This window comes from Bombina bombina, chromosome 3 (assembly GCF_027579735.1).
Source record: "Bombina bombina isolate aBomBom1 chromosome 3, aBomBom1.pri, whole genome shotgun sequence".
NCBI classification, from domain to species: domain Eukaryota; kingdom Metazoa; phylum Chordata; class Amphibia; order Anura; family Bombinatoridae; genus Bombina; species Bombina bombina.
In genome coordinates, this window is record NC_069501.1 from 361,105,420 (window position 1) to 361,122,117 (window position 16,698).

At 39.6% G+C, this 16,698-nt stretch overlaps 1 protein-coding gene across 1 annotated transcript in view; it reads left to right on the forward strand.

Annotated features, from left to right (window-relative positions):
• Window positions 1–16,698, forward strand: part of USP9X (ubiquitin specific peptidase 9 X-linked) — a gene marked incomplete in the record, with an annotated part of 1,177,890 nt that overhangs the window by 1,052,692 nt on the left and 108,500 nt on the right.

A 16,698-nucleotide genomic window follows, 5' to 3' on the forward strand; every position in this document is an offset into this window, starting at 1 on the left:
TGAAGGGCCCCTAACCCAATCTGAGGGGGCCAGGGAGGTTTTGTCTGAGGGAGAAATTACTGATTTAGGGAACATTTCTCAGCAGGCTGAATCTGATGTGATTACATTTAAATTTAAATTGGAACATCTCCGCATTTTGCTTAAGGAGGTATTATCCACTCTGGATGATTGTGAAAATTTAGTCATCCCAGAGAAACTATGTAAAATGGACAAGTTCCTAGAGGTGCCGGGGCTCCCAGAAGCTTTTCCTATACCCAAGCGGGTGGCGGACATTGTTAATAAAGAATGGGAAAGGCCCGGTATTCCTTTCGTCCCTCCCCCCATATTTAAAAAATTGTTTCCTATGGTCGACCCCAGAAAGGACTTATGGCAGTCAGTCCCCAAGGTCGAGGGAGCGGTTTCTACTTTAAACAAACGCACCACTATTCCCATAGAGGATAGTTGTGCTTTCAAAGATCCTATGGATAAAAAATTAGAAGGTTTGCTTAAAAAGATGTTTGTTCAGCAGGGTTACCTTCTACAACCCATTTCATGCATTGTCCCTGTCACTACTGCCGCATATTTCTGGTTTGATGAACTGCTTAAGGTGCTCGATAGTGACTCTCCTCCTTATGAGGAGATTATGGACAGAATCAATGCTCTCAAATTGGCTAATTCTTTCACTCTAGACGCCTCTTTGCAATTGGCTAAGTTAGCGGCTAAGAACTCTGGGTTTGCTATTGTGGCGCGCAGAGCGCTTTGGTTGAAATCTTGGTCGGCTGATGCGTCTTCCAAGAACAAGCTACTAAACATTCCTTTCAAGGGGAAAACGTTGTTTGGTCCTGACTTGAAGGAGATTATCTCTGATATCACTGGGGGTAAGGGCCACGCCCTTCCTCAGGATCGGCCTTTCAAGGCAAAAAATAGACCTAATTTTCGTCCCTTTCGTAAAAACGGACCAGCCCAAGGTGCTACGTCCTCTAAGCAAGAGGGTAATTCTTCTCAGGCCAAGCCAGCTTGGAGACCAATGCAAGGCTGGAACAAGGGAAAGCAGGCCAAGAAACCTGCCACTGCTACCAAGACAGCATGAAATATTGGCCCCCGATCCGGGACCGGATCTGGTGGGGGGCAGACTCTCTCTCTTCGCTCAGGCTTGGGCAAGAGATGTTCTGGATCCTTGGGCGCTAGAAATAGTCTCCCAGGGTTATCTTCTGGAATTCAAGGGACTTCCCCCAAGGGGGAGGTTCCACAGGTCGCAGTTGTCTTCAGACCACATAAAAAGACAGGCGTTCTTACATTGTGTAGAAGACCTGTTAAAAATGGGAGTGATTCATCCTGTTCCATTAAGAGAACAAGGGATGGGGTTCTACTCCAATCTGTTCATAGTTCCCAAAAAAGAGGGAACGTTCAGACCAATCCTAGATCTCAAGATCTTAAACAAATTTCTCAAGGTCCCATCGTTCAAGATGGAAACCATTCGAACTATCCTTCCTTCCATCCAGGAAGGTCAATTCATGACCACGGTGGATTTAAAGGATGCGTATCTACATATTCCTATCCACAAGGAACATCATCGGTTCCTAAGGTTTGCATTCCTGGACAAACATTACCAGTTCGTGGCGCTTCCTTTCGGATTAGCCACTGCTCCAAGGATTTTCACAAAGGTACTAGGGTCCCTTCTAGCGGTGCTAAGACCAAGGGGCATTGCAGTAGTACCTTACCTGGACGACATTCTGATTCAAGCGTCGTCCCTTCCTCAAGCAAAGGCTCACACGGACATTGTCCTGGCCTTTCTCAGATCTCACGGCTGGAAAGTGAACGTGGAAAAGAGTTCTCTATCCCCGTCAACAAGGGTTCCCTTCTTGGGAACAATTATAGACTCCTTAGAAATGAGGATCTTTCTAACAGAGGCCAGAAAAACAAAGCTTCTGGACTCTTGTCGGATACTTCATTCCGTTCCTCTTCCTTCCATAGCTCAGTGCATGGAAGTGATCGGGTTGATGGTGGCGGCGATGGACATAGTTCCTTTTGCGCGCATTCATCTAAGACCATTACAACTGTGCATGCTCAGTCAGTGGAATGGGGACTATACAGACTTGTCTCCGAAGATACAAGTAAATCAGAGAACCAGAGACTCACTCCGTTGGTGGCTGTCCCTGGACAATCTGTCTCAAGGGATGATGTTCCACAGACCAGAGTGGGTCATTGTCACGACCGACGCCAGTCTGATAGGCTGGGGCGCGGTCTGGGGATCCCTGAAAGCTCAGGGTCTTTGGTCTCGGGAAGAATCTCTTCTACCGATAAATATTCTGGAACTGAGAGCGATATTCAATGCTCTCCAGGCCTGGCCCCAGCTTGCGAGGACCAGGTTCATACGGTTTCAATCAGACAACATGACGACTGTTGCGTACATCAACCATCAGGGGGGAACAAGGAGTTCCCTAGCGATGGAAGAAGTAACCAAAATTATTCTTTGGGCGGAGTCTCACTCCTGCCACCTGTCTGCTATCCACATCCCAGGAGTGGAAAATTGGGAAGCGGATTTTCTGAGTCGGCAGACATTGCATCCGGGGGAGTGGGAACTCCATCCGGAAATCTTTGCCCAAGTCACTCACCTGTGGGGCATTCCAGACATGGATCTGATGGCCTCTCGTCAGAACTTCAAAGTTCCTTGCTACGGGGCCAGATCCAGGGATCCCAAGGCGGCTCTAGTGGATGCACTAGTAGCACCTTGGACCTTCAAACTAGCTTATGTGTTCCCGCCATTTCCTCTCATCCCCAGGCTGATAGCCAGGATCAAGCAGGAGAGGGCGTCGGTGATCTTGATAGCTCCTGCGTGGCCACGCAGGACTTGGTATGCAGATCTGGTGAATATGTCATCGGCTCCACCTTGGAAGCTACCTTTGAGACGAGACCTTCTTGTTCAGGGTCCGTTCGAACATCCGAATCTGGTTTCACTCCAGCTGACTGCTTGGAGATTGAACGCTTGATTTTATCGAAGCGAGGATTCTCAGATTCTGTTATCGATACTCTTGTTCAGGCCAGAAAGCCTGTGACTAGAAAGATTTACCACAAAATTTGGAAAAAATATATCTGTTGGTGTGAATCTAAAGGATTCCCTTGGGACAAGGTTAAGATTCCTAGGATTCTATCCTTCCTTCAAGAAGGATTGGAAAAAGGATTATCTGCAAGTTCCCTGAAGGGACAGATTTCTGCCTTGTCGGTATTACTTCACAAAAAGCTGGCAGCTGTGCCAGATGTTCAAGCCTTTGTTCAGGCTCTGGTTAGAATCAAGCCTGTTTACAAACCTTTGACTCCTCCTTGGAGTCTCAATTTAGTTCTTTCAGTTCTTCAGGGGGTTCCGTTTGAACCCTTACATTCCGTTGATATTAAGTTATTATCTTGGAAAGTTTTGTTTTTAGTTGCGATTTCTTCTGCTAGAAGAGTCTCAGAATTATCTGCTCTGCAGTGTTCTCCTCCTTATCTGGTGTTCCATGCAGATAAGGTGGTTTTACGTACTAAACCTGGTTTTCTTCCAAAAGTTGTTTCTAACAAAAACATTAACCAGGAGATTATCGTACCTTCTCTGTGTCCAAAACCAGTTTCAAAGAAGGAACGTTTGTTGCACAATTTGGATGTTGTTCGCGCTCTAAAATTCTATTTAGATGCTACAAAGGATTTTAGACAAACATCTTCCTTGTTTGTTGTTTATTCAGGTAAAAGGAGAGGTCAAAAAGCAACTTCTACCTCTCTCTCTTTTTGGATTAAAAGCATCATCAGATTGGCTTACGAGACTGCCGGACGGCAGCCTCCCGAAAGAATCACAGCTCATTCCACTAGGGCTGTGGCTTCCACATGGGCCTTCAAGAACGAGGCTTCTGTTGATCAGATATGTAGGGCAGCGACTTGGTCTTCACTGCACACTTTTACCAAATTTTACAAGTTTGATACTTTTGCTTCTTCTGAGGCTATTTTTGGGAGAAAGGTTTTGCAAGCCGTGGTGCCTTCCATTTAGGTGACCTGATTTGCTCCCTCCCTTCATCCGTGTCCTAAGGCTTTGGTATTGGTTCCCACAAGTAAGGATGACGCCGTGGACCGGACACACCTATGTTGGAGAAAACAGAATTTATGTTTACCTGATAAATTTCTTTCTCCAACGGTGTGTCCGGTCCACGGCCCGCCCTGGTTTTTTTAATCAGGTCTGATATTTTATTTTCTTTAACTACAGTCACCACGGTACCATATGGTTTCTCCTATGCAAATATTCCTCCTTAACGTCGGTCGAATGACTGGGGTAGGCGGAGCCTAGGAGGGATCATGTGACCAGCTTTGCTGGGCTCTTTGCCATTTCCTGTTGGGGAAGAGAATATCCCACAAGTAAGGATGACGCCGTGGACCGGACACACCGTTGGAGAAAGAAATTTATCAGGTAAACATAAATTCTGTTTTTTAATACATTTTTTAAAATCCTTGATGATTGATTAAGGAAAAATGGGAGTTTTGGGGTAACTCTTGGTGAACACAAATGTTGAAAATGTGAATTAGTTGAGTATTTTAGATATATTATTGAGAAATTAAAAAATGATTAGCCTGACTTACAGCAAAAGCTGCTGCACAGAGATTTTTAAATGGACAGTCTAGTCAGAATTAAACTTTTATGATTCAGATAGGGCATGCAATTTTAAACAACTTTTCTATTGACTTTTTTTCATCAAATTTGCTTTGTTTTCTTGGTATTCTTAGTTGAAAGCTAAACCTAGGTAAGCTAATATGCTAATTTCTAAGCCCTTTATGGCCGCCTCTTATCTCAATGCATTTGACAGTTGTTTACAGCTAGAGGGCATTAGTTCATGTGTGCCATAAAATTATGCTCATGCCTGTGGGGTTACTTATGAGAGGGCACTGATTGGCTAAAATGCAAGTCTGTCAAAAGTCATGAAATAAGAGGGCAGTCTGCAGAGGCTTAGATACACGGTAATCACAGAGGTAAAAAATATATTTGTATAACCATGTTGGTTATGCAAAACTGGGGAATGGGTAATAAAGGGATTATCTATCTTTTTAAACAATAAAAATTATGGAGTAGACTGTCCCTTTAATCTCTAGTAGGTGTGTTAAAAAAGAGCAGTACATGTTTCTCTTGTAAGGTGTATCCAGTCCACGGATCATCCATTACTTGTGGGATATTCTCCTTCCCAACAGGAAGTTGCAAGAGGATCACCCACAGCAGAGCTGCTATATAGCTCCTCCCCTAACTGCCATATCCAGTCATTCTCTTGCAACTCTCGACAAGCATGGAGGTAGTAAGAGTGAAGTGGTGAAACGTAGTTTGTTTTTTTTTCTTCAATCAAAAGTTTGTTATTTTTAAATGGTACCGGAGTTGTACTATTTTGTCCCAGGCAGAAAATAGAAGAAGAATCTGCCTGTGATTTCTATGATCTTAGCAGGTTGTAACTAAGATCCATTGCTGTTCTCACACATAACTGAAGAGAGAGGTAAACTTCAGCTGGGTAATGGCGTGCAGGTTATCCTGCTATGAGGTATGTGCAGTTAAAAAAAGTTTCTAGAGATGTAAATGCTAGAAAATGCTGCTGATACCAGATTTATGTAAGGTAAGCCTGAATACAGTGATTTAATAGCGACTGGTATCATGCTTACTTTCAGAGGTAATACTCTTATAGGTTTGCAATATAAAACGTTTGCTGGTAATGTTTAAGCGTTTTTATATATGCTTTGTTGATAAAACTTTATTGGGGGCTAGTTTTTTTCCACATGGCTGGCTTAAATTGGCCTAGAAACAATTTCCTGAGGCTTTCCACTGTTTTAACATGAGTGGGAGGGGCCTAATTTAGCGCTTTATTGCGCAGTAACTTTTACAGACTGAGACATCCAGCTTCCTCCAGGAGTCCCCTGAATGCTATAGGACCTCTCTAAAGGGCGCTTAGGCTTTCCAAAGTCGTTTGTTTGGGAAGGTAGGGCCACAGCTGTGCTGTGGCAGTTTGTTGTGACTGTTAGAAAAGTCTGTTTTTTTGGTCCGTTTTTTGAACTAAGGGGTTAATCATCCATTTGCAAGTAGGTGCAATGCTCTGTTAGCTTATTATACACACTGTAAAAAATTAGTTTGTTTAACTGCTTTTTTTCACTGTTTTTCAAATTCTGACAAAATTTGTTTCTCTTAAAGGCACAGTACAGTTTTTTTTTTTTGCTTGTTAACTTGATTTAAAGTGTTTTCCAAGCTTGCTGGTCTCATTGCTAGTCTGTTTAAACATGTCTGACATAGAGGAAACTCCTTGTTAATTATGTTTAGAAGCCATGGTGGAACCCCCTGATTTCACTTTAAGTAATAAAGATCATATTCTGTCTTTAAAAAATTTATCACCAGAGGAATCTGATGAGGGGGAGGTTATGCCGACTAACTCGCCCCACTGCTCCGAATGACTGTGACACAATTGCCGTGCCAGAGAAATTGTGTAAATTGGATAAATACTATGCAGTACCGGTGTGCACTGATGTTTTTCCAATACCTAAAAGGTTTACAGAAATTATTACTAAGGAATGGGATAGACCAGGTGTGCTGTTCTCTCCCCCTCCTATTTTTAAGAAAATGTTTCCAATAGATGCCACCACACAGGACTTATGGCAGACAGTTCCTAAGGTGGAGGGAGCAGTTTCTACCCTAGCTAAGCGTACTACTATCCCTGTCGAGGACAGTTGTGCTTTCTCAGATCCAATGGATAAAAAGTTAGAGGGTTACCTTAAGAAAATGTTTATTCAACAAGGTTTTATTCTACAGCCCCTTGCATGCATTGCCCCAGTCACTGCTGCTGCTTTCTGGTTTGAGTCTCTGGAAGAGGCTTTACAGGTGGAGACCCCATTGGATGACATACTTGACAAGCTTAGAGCACTTAAGCTACCCAATTCTTTTGTTTCTGATGCCATTGTTCATTTGACTAAACTAACGCCTAAGAATTCTGGTTTTGTTATTCAGGCGCGCAGGGGGCTATGGCTTAAATCATGGTCAGCTGACGTTACTTCAAAGTCTAAGCTGCTTAACATTCCCTTCAAGGGGCAAACCCTATTCGGGCCTGGTTTGAAGGAGATCATTTCTGATATCACTGGAGGAAAAGGTCATGCCCTTCCTCAGGATAGGTCCAAATCAAGGGCCAGACAGACTAATTTTCGTGCCTTTCGAAACTTCAAGGCGAGTGCGGCATCAACTTCCTCTAATGTAAAACAAGAGGGAACTTTTGCTCAGTCCAAGTCGGTCTGGAAACCTAACCAGACCTGGAACAAAGGCAATCAGGCCAAAAAGCCTGCTGCAGCCTCTAAGACAGCATGAAGGATTGGCCCCCTATCCGGTAAAGGATCTAGTAGGGGGCAGACTTTCACTCTTCGCCCAGGCTTGGGCAATAGATGTCCAGGATCCCTGGGCGTTGGAAATTATATCCCAGGGATATCTTCTGGACTTCAAAGCTTCCCCTCCAAAAGGGAGATTTCACCTTTCATAATTATCTGCAAACCAGATAAAGAGAGAGGCATTCTTACACTGTGTTCAATACCTCCTAGTTATGGGAGTGATCCATCCAGTTCCAAAAGAGGAACAGGGACAGGGATTTTACTCAAATCTGTTTGTGGTTCCCAAAAAAGAGGGAACCTTCAGACCAATTTTAGATCTCAAAATCTTAAACAAATTCCTCAGAGTTCCATCATTCAAGATGGAGACTGTTCGTACCATCCTACCTATGATCCAGGAGGGTCAATATATGACTACAGTGGATTTAAAGGATGCTTATCTTCACATTCCGATACACAAAGATCATCATCGGTTTCTCAGGTTTGCCTTCCTAGACAGGCATTACCAGTTTGTAGCTCTTCCCTTTGGATTAGCTACAGCCCCAAGAATCTTTACGAAGGTTCTGGGGTCACTTCTGGCGGTCCTAAGACCGCGGGGCATAGCAGTGGCCCCTTATTTAGACGACATCCTGATACAGGCGTCAAATTTCCAAATTGCCAGACATAGCATTTCTGAGGTCGCATGGGTGGAAGGTGAACGAAGAAAAGAGTTCTCTATCCCCTCTCACAAGAGTCTCCTTTCTGGGAACTCTAATAGATTCTGTAGAAATGAGGATTTACCTGACAGAGTCCAGGTTATCAAAACTTTTAAATTCCTGTCGTGTTCTTTATTCCACTTCTCGCCCTTCGGTGGCTCAGTGTATGGAATTAATCGGCTTAAAGGGACAGTACACTGTAAAATTGTTTTTCCATAAATGTATTTTAAATGACTTGTTATACCAACTGCAGAGTATAAAATATTTGAGAAATTGCATTTTCGGGTTTATTTGTGTATCTGAAGTAGCTGGTTTTGTGCTTTGAAACCACAGCCTATTACAATGGGTTGAGCTTCGGGTAATATCAGATCTCATTATGTTATCACTTTCATGTACACAGACTTGCTTCCTTATCTTATATTTGTCTGGAACACCAAAGCTCAATAAATATAGAGAACAATGGAAAATTATCATTTTATTACTTAACTATCATGCCCCCACTGAGGGTGTAATCTCTTCTGCTGGCTGTGTTTACTTATGCTTGTCAATAACATATACGCCAGTATCAAAACTTTCAGTATAGGTTGGGAAACCACAAGCTAAATCAGCTATTTCAAATGCTGAAATATGAGTAAAGGAGCTACTTGCAACCAATTTAATACACTCTAGCAGGTAAAACGGATCATTGGGAATAATTTAAAGGGGAGAAAGTTTTTGGGTGAACTGTCCCTTTAATGGTAGCGGCAATGGACATAGTGCCGTTTGCACGCCTACATCTCAGACCGCTGCAACTCTGCATGATCAGTCAGTGGAATGGGGATTACATAGATTTGTCCCCTCTACTAAATCTGGATCAAGAGACCAGGGATTCTCTTCTCTGGTGGCTATCTCGGGTCCATCTGTCCAAAGGTATGACCTTTCACAGGCCAGATTGGACAATTGTAACGACAGATGCCAGCCTTCTAGGCTGGGGGGCAGTCTGGAACTCCCTGAAGGCTCAGTGATCTTGGACTCAGGAGGAGACACTCCTTCCAATAAACATTCTGGAACTGAGAGCGATATTCAATGCTCTTCAGGCTTGGCCTCAGCTAGCGACAATGAGGTTCTTCAGATTTCAGTCGGACAACATCACGACTGTGGCTTACATCAACCATCAAGGGGGAACAAGGAGTTCCCTAGCGATGTTAGAAGTCTCAAAGATAATTCGTTGGGCATAGATTCACTCTTGCCACCTATCAGCTATCCATATCCCAGGTGTAGAGAACTGGGAGGCGGATTTTCTAAGTCGTCAGACTTTTCATCCGGGGGAGAGGGAACTCCATCCGGAGGTGTTTGCACAATTGATTCATTGTTGGGGCAAACCAGAACTGGATCTCATGGCGTCTCGCCAGAACGCCAAACCTCCTTGTTACGGATCCAGGTCCAGGGATCCCAAGGCGACGCTGATAGATGCTCTAGCAGCACATTGGTCTTTCAACCTGGCTTAGTGTTTCCACCGTTTCCTCTGCTCCCTCGTCTGATTGCCAAAATCAAGCAGGAAAGAGCATCAGTGATCTTGATAGCGCCTGCGTGGCCACGCAGGACTTGATATGCAGATCTGGTGGACATGTCATCCTTTCCACCATGGACTCTGCCGCTGAGACAGGACCTTCTACTTCAAGGTCTTTTCAACCATCCAAATCTAATTTCTCTGAGACTGACTGCCTGGAGATTGAACGCTTGATTTTATCAAAGCGTGGCTTCTCCGAGTCAGTCATTGATACCTTAATTCAGGCACGAAAGCCTGTCACCAGGAAAATCTATCATAAGATATGGCGTAAATATCTTTATTGGTGTGAATCCAAGGGTTACTCATGGAGTAAAGTCAGGATTCCCAAGATATTATCTTTTCTCCAAGAAGGATTGGAAAAAGGATTGTCAGCTAGTTCCTTAAAGGGACAGATGTCTGCTCTGTCTATTCTTTTGCACAAGCGTCTGGCGGATTTTCCAGACGTTCAGGCATTTTGTCAGGCTTTAGTTAGAATCAAGCCTGTGTTTAAACCTGTTGCTCCGCCATGGAGTTTAAATTTGGTTCTTAAAGTTCTTCAAGGGGTTCTGTTTGAACCTCTTCATTCCATAGATATCAAACTTTTATCTTGGAAAGTTCTTTTTTGGTAGCTATTTCCTCGGCTCGTAGAGTTTCCGAGTTATCTGCCTTACAATGTGATTCTCCTTATCTGATCTTCCATGCAGATAAGGTAGTTCTGCGTACCAAACCTGTTTTTTTACCTAAGGTGGTATCTAATAAGAATATCAATCAGGAGATTGTTGTTCCATCATTGTGTCCTAATCCTTCTTCAAAGAAGGAACGTCTATTACACAATCTTGACGTGGTTCGTGCTTTAAAGTATTATTTACAAGCTACTAAAGATTTTCGTCAAACATCTGCTTTGTTTGTTGTCTACTCTGGACACAGGAGAGGCCAAAAGGCTTCGGCAACTTCTCTTTCTTTTTGGCTAGGGAGTATAATACGCTTAGCTTATGAGACTGCTGGCCAGCAGCCTCCTGAAAGGATTACAGCTCATTCTACTAGAGCTGTGGCTTCCACTTGGGCCTTTAAAAATGAGGCTTCTGTTGAACAGATTTGCAAGGCGGCGACTTGGTCTTCACTTCATACCTTTTCAAAATTCTATAAATTTGATACTTTTGCTTCTTCGGAGGCTATTTTTGGGAGAAAGGTTTTACAGGCAGTGGTACCTTCCGTTTAAGTACCTGCCTTGTCCCTCCCTTCATCCGTGTACTTTAGCTTTGGTATTGGTATCCCACAAGTAATGGATGATCCGTGGACTGGATACACCTTACAAGAGAAAACATAATTTATGCTTACCTGATAAATTTATTTCTCTTGTGGTGTATCCAGTCCATGGCCCGCCCTGTCATTTTAAGGCAGGTATTTATTAACTTTAAACTACAGTCACCACTGCACCCTACGGTTTCTCCTTTCTCTGCTTGTCTTCGGTCGAATGACTGGATATGGCAGTTAGGGGCGGAGCTATATAGCAGCTCTGCTGTGGCTGATCCTCTTGCAACTTCCTGTTGGGAAGGAGAATATCCCACAAGTAATGGATGATCCGTGGACTGGATACACCACAAGAGAAATAAATTTATCAGGTAAGCATAAATTATGTTTTTCTTTTTCTTTTTTATATCCCCTTCAATTTACATTTCTGTAATCTTATACACACATTGTAATTAACCATTACTAATGCCAATCAGGGTGGATGTGATTTAAATCATTAGTCAGACTTAATTTAGTGGCTTTCTACATAAAGGTTTAATTTTTAGAATAACTTTTAATATTATTTTTCCAGTTATATCAGAAAATAATTGATTTAGTTATATACCATTAGAAATTCAAAAATATATTGTTATGAAAGTTTTGGGAGGTGGGCAAACAATCTCCAATTTAAAAGATTAAAGGGACAGTCAAGTCCAAAAAAAGCTTTTATGTTTCAAGTAGGTCATATAATTTTAAACAACTTTCCAATTTACTTTTATCATCAATTTTGCTTTGTTCTCTTGGTATTCTTAGTTGAAAGCTAAACCTAGGAGGTTCATATGCTAATTCCTTAGACCTTAAAGGCCGCCTCTAATCTAAATGCATTTTGATAGTTTTTCACCACTAGAGGGCATTAGTTCACTTGTTTCATATAGATAACATTGAGCTCATGTATGTGAATTTACCATGGAGACAGCTCTGATTGGCTAAAATGCACGTCTGTCAAAAGAACTGAAATAAGGGGGCAGTCTGCTGAGGCTTAGATACAAGGTAAATACAGAGGTAAAATGTGTATTATAACTGTGTTGGTTATGTAAAACTGGGAAATTGGTAGGTAAGGGATTATCTATCTTTTAAAACAACAAAAATTCTGGTGTTGACTGTCCCTTTAATCATTCATTCATATTTGATTAACTTTTCAACTGTACTTTATTGGAAGAAGAAAAATAAGCATTACCTTAAAATTAGCAATTTATATAGTTTTATTGAACTAAAGAAAAAAACCTTTACCCTTAATAATGAAAATGCAAATTGTTTTATTTAACTAAAGCGATAAAATTATAGGTTTTCACTCCCTCCTCATACTTAGGCCCTTGTGCAGATCTATTCCACTCCAAAAATCTTATATTCATTGAGCTTCTTGAAACTTAGTAAGGGGTTGATTCTGTGTACATAGAATTTTCTGAATTACTATCTAGTACCTAACTTTTTTTATTGTGTTGGTATCTTTTGTTGAAAAGCAATACCTAGTTAGGCTCAGGGCAGCAATGTACTACTAGGAGATAGCTGCTAATTGGTAGCTGCACATATATGCCTCTTGTCATTTGCTCACCCAGTGTGATCAGCTAGCTCCCAGTACTTCATTGCTGCTCCATCAGCAAAGGATACCCAGAAAATGAAGCCAATTTGATAATAGAAGTAAATTGGAAAGTTGTTAAAATGGTATGTTTTATCTGAATCATCAAAGAAAAATGTTAGGTTGTATGTTTAACACCTACCATGGGGCTAAGCACACAGTACAAGTGCTGGTCAGGACCTGAAGGAGAGGCCCAGGACCTGAAGGAGAGGCATGTTATTTCTGATGACGCAAATTCAGTTTTGTGAACTGCAAAATCAAAAATATATGATATCTTCTAGATGAAAAAATGTCCAAAATCTTAGTTACTGAGCATGCCATTGTGAATGGATTATTGGAATGAATTTACCAAAAAAATTATACAGCCTCATGTCACAATTAAAAACAAATGCTTATTTCAGGGTGAATAACCTTTGGATTTTAATGAATCATTAATAGAAATCTATCTTTAAAAAATAAAGCAAATCATATTTTAAAAAAAAATTGTATCCACCCTGATACCAATAAAATGTTACATAGAAACGGAACTAACATGGAAATTCTGAACTAACCCCCCACCTTAAACAAATTATTTTATATTTTTTAAAAAATACTGTGTAGGAGGAATATTTTAATTTTTGTAATTTTATACATATACAGGGAACAGAAATCTCAGAGCTGTCAAAACTGGGATTACTACTGTTGCTGCTTTATATAGTAGTATAGTGTTAACTTTTGTATAGTGCATTACTGGCAATTTATACATAAGTACATAACATTTATGGGGTTACATCTTAATTACACTAATAAATAAAAGTATGTAACATTTGTATGGCAGCATTACTCAAGCTACAATATTTAAATTAACCCTCTTTAAAGGAGAAAAATGTCCTTTAGCATAGTCAGTGCTATGTGCATTTTTATACAAACTGGCTTACAGGTGCAGAGGCTCTTAAAGGGACAGTCAAGTCCAAAAAAAACTCATGTTTCAAATAGGGAATTTAATTTTAAACAACTTTCCAATTTACTTTTATCACCAATTTTGCTTTGTTCTTTTGGTATTCTTAGTTGAAAGCTAGACCTAGAAAGGCTCATATGATAATTTCTAAGCCCTTGAAGGCCGCTTTTGTATTTGCTTTTCACAGCGGGGGGGAGCTAGTTCAGGTAATCCCTATAGATAACATTGTGAACACGCCCGTGGATTGTGGCAGACACTGCACTAATTGGCTAAAATGAAAGTCAAACGATAATAAATAAAATGTCATGTGATCAGGGGGCTGTCAGAAGATGCTTAGATACAAGTTAATAACAGAGGTAAAAAGTGTATTATTATAACTGTGTTGGTTTTGCAAAACTGGGGAATGGGTAATAAAGGAATTATCTATCTTTTAAAACAACAAAAATTCTGGTGTTGACTGTCCCTTTAAGCTTAAAGTGATGGTAAACTCTCCCCTTTTTATAAACAGATCTGAAATGTTATTGATATTTTAGATGGAGTTTAATTAATCAGTTGTAACGCAGATGAGCTATAACTTACTTTTTAATATAGATATATTTAAATTCCCCGCGCTCCACCACCCACTTCAAAAGTCAATTTTTCTGTGAGCTAAAGGATTGAATTGTTGTTCAATCAGCGCTCTAGTTACAAAAAAAGTGCCGTATGTGGAGAGCTCTGGACTACAATTCAAACCGTTGGCTCACAGAAAAATTTACTTTTGTAGTGGGCAACTGAGTGCGGGATATTTGAATTTCATATCTATTAGAAAAGTAAGTTACAGCGCATCTTCATTACAACTGATGATCTGTTTTTTTAAGGGGAGAGATTACCATCACTTTAAAATCTAAAGAAAATCTGATACAGAGATAAAGGAACAGAAGAAATGTAAATGAAAATAAATGTATTTGAAATGGGATATTACTAATAATAAGAGTAAGAATAGAAAAATAGTGTAAAATTATCTTAACTAGTAATGGTTAAGAAAAAAAAGTAGTAGGTTAAAGGGCCCAGAATGCAGTTATGTGAGAAAATGTTATACTGTTTATCTTTTTCAGTCTAATCAATTGTGACAACTGCACGTGTTAGCAAAGGTGGTTATGTAGTAGGATAATATGCTATTTAGCATTTTATATTACCATCTCAAAGTGTTTAAAGGGATACTTAAAGGGACTGTCAAGTCCAAAAAAACTTTTATGATTCAAATAGAGCATGTAATTTTAAACAACTTTTCAATTTACTTTTATCACCAATTTTGCTTTATTCTCTTGGTATTCTTAGTTGAAAGCTAAACCTAGGAGGTTCATATGCTAATTTCTTAGACCTTGAAGGCCACCTCTAATCTGAATGCATTTTGACAGTTTTTCACCACTAGAGGGCGTTCATGTGTTACATATAGTTAACATTGAGCTCACGCACGTGAAGTTACCTAGGAGTGAGCACTGATTGGCTAAAATGCAAGTCTGTCAAAAGAACTGAAATAAGGAGCAGTTTGCAGAGGCTTAGATACAAGGTAATTACAGAGGTAAAACGTGTATTAATATAACCGTGTTGGTAATGCAAAACTGGGGAATGGGTAATAAAGGGATTATCTATCCTTTTAAACAACAAAAAGTCTGGTGTTGACTGTCCTTTTAACCCAAATTTAGCCACCAATCAGCAATCGCTAATTGGGGGTTGAACCAAAAATGGGCCGACTTGTAAACTTACATTCCTGCTTTTTCAAATAAAGATACCAAGAGAACAAAGAAAAAATATTAGGAGTAAATTAGAAAGTTGCTTAAAATTGCATGCTCTATCTGAATCATTAAAGAAAAAATTTGGGTTCAGTATCTTTTTAAACACTTTGAGATGGTAATATAAAATGATAAATAGTATATATAAAAAGAAGTCTACAATATACTTTAATTATTTATTTTTCCTGTAATTCTATTCTGATATTGTGACCTTTTCAGTTTCTGATATAAATTGAAGTGTAGAACACTGTTATATTCCACACAGCCATTGGCTGCACACTCTAGTGACCTATTTATAACTGTCCCTAACTGGGCACAGCACAGAAGGTAACCTAAGTTACAACATGGCAGCTCCCATTTTTTTATAGACATTAAAACTTTGCACTTATTTTGTCAATATTTAAATGACTAATAAAACTTTAAAATATACATCTACGTTATTCTCAGACTAATCTTTTCTTTGAATGCATCATCCTGTCTGACATTTATTTAGTGTTTAATGTCCCTTTAAGGGGGACTGTTGAATTAAGATAATGATAATGAAAGACATGAATGGTTCTAGCTACAGAGATAAGAGGGGGCGGAAAAGTAGATACTGAGGTCATATGCATAAGTAGTAGAAGAAAGTAGTGAAAAATAGAAAGTATTCAATGTGCAGTATGATGAGGATTGTTAAATAAATTATTTAAGTATGTAAAATTGTGTATATTGTTTGTTATCCATGTAGAAAGAACAACAAACATATGGTATATCAAAGGTTTCAAAATCTATGTAATGTAAGAATATAATTTTCAGGTTATAGAAATACATCATCTCTTTTCTTGTACTATTGTAGTGCTACTAAAGGTGGCTGCGTTTTCCAAAAAGTCATTGATTTTTTTTTTCTTAACCTGGTGTGTAGTAACACCAAATCTTGTTGAGACAGTTTTGCCTATGGTAATAATCTTATAAAGGTGCTGCTGTTTTTTTCAGTGTTCAACCCTTTAAAATACCAATACTTGCTGAAAGATCATTTTTGCAGAATTATTGTCATTGCTAAACAAGTTACAAATCCTTACTGTTGTGTGACACATGCTTTTCATATAATGTATATGATTTCAGGATCTTAACTGCATATATTGCAGCCCTGTTATTTGGATTTATTTTACCCTTGTAGGTATGGTTAGCAGCTATATATATATATATATATATATATATATGTGTGTGTGTCATATTAAGAGAGTGCACAGTAGGGACAAATAATTTATATATTAAATGAATTGTCTTGTTGCTGGGGAGATGTATTTGAAATAGAACATATGATTTCTTTAAGAGTAAATAGCATAGGTACTTTTTTATAGTAACAGTATCTGCTTTATTTGTAGTATGTGACCATTTTTACTTTCCATTGAGTTAAAACATTGCAAAACAGAGGAAAACCTGAGTGAATTCAAAATGGGCTAAATAAATGTGTGTATGTGCAAATAAAAAAAATTTATGTTGGTTTAACAAGGTTGAAGATTAATTTTGAATAGTGATACTAGTAATTGTGCTTAAAATGATGGTAAATCCTAGCATTTGTGAAACGC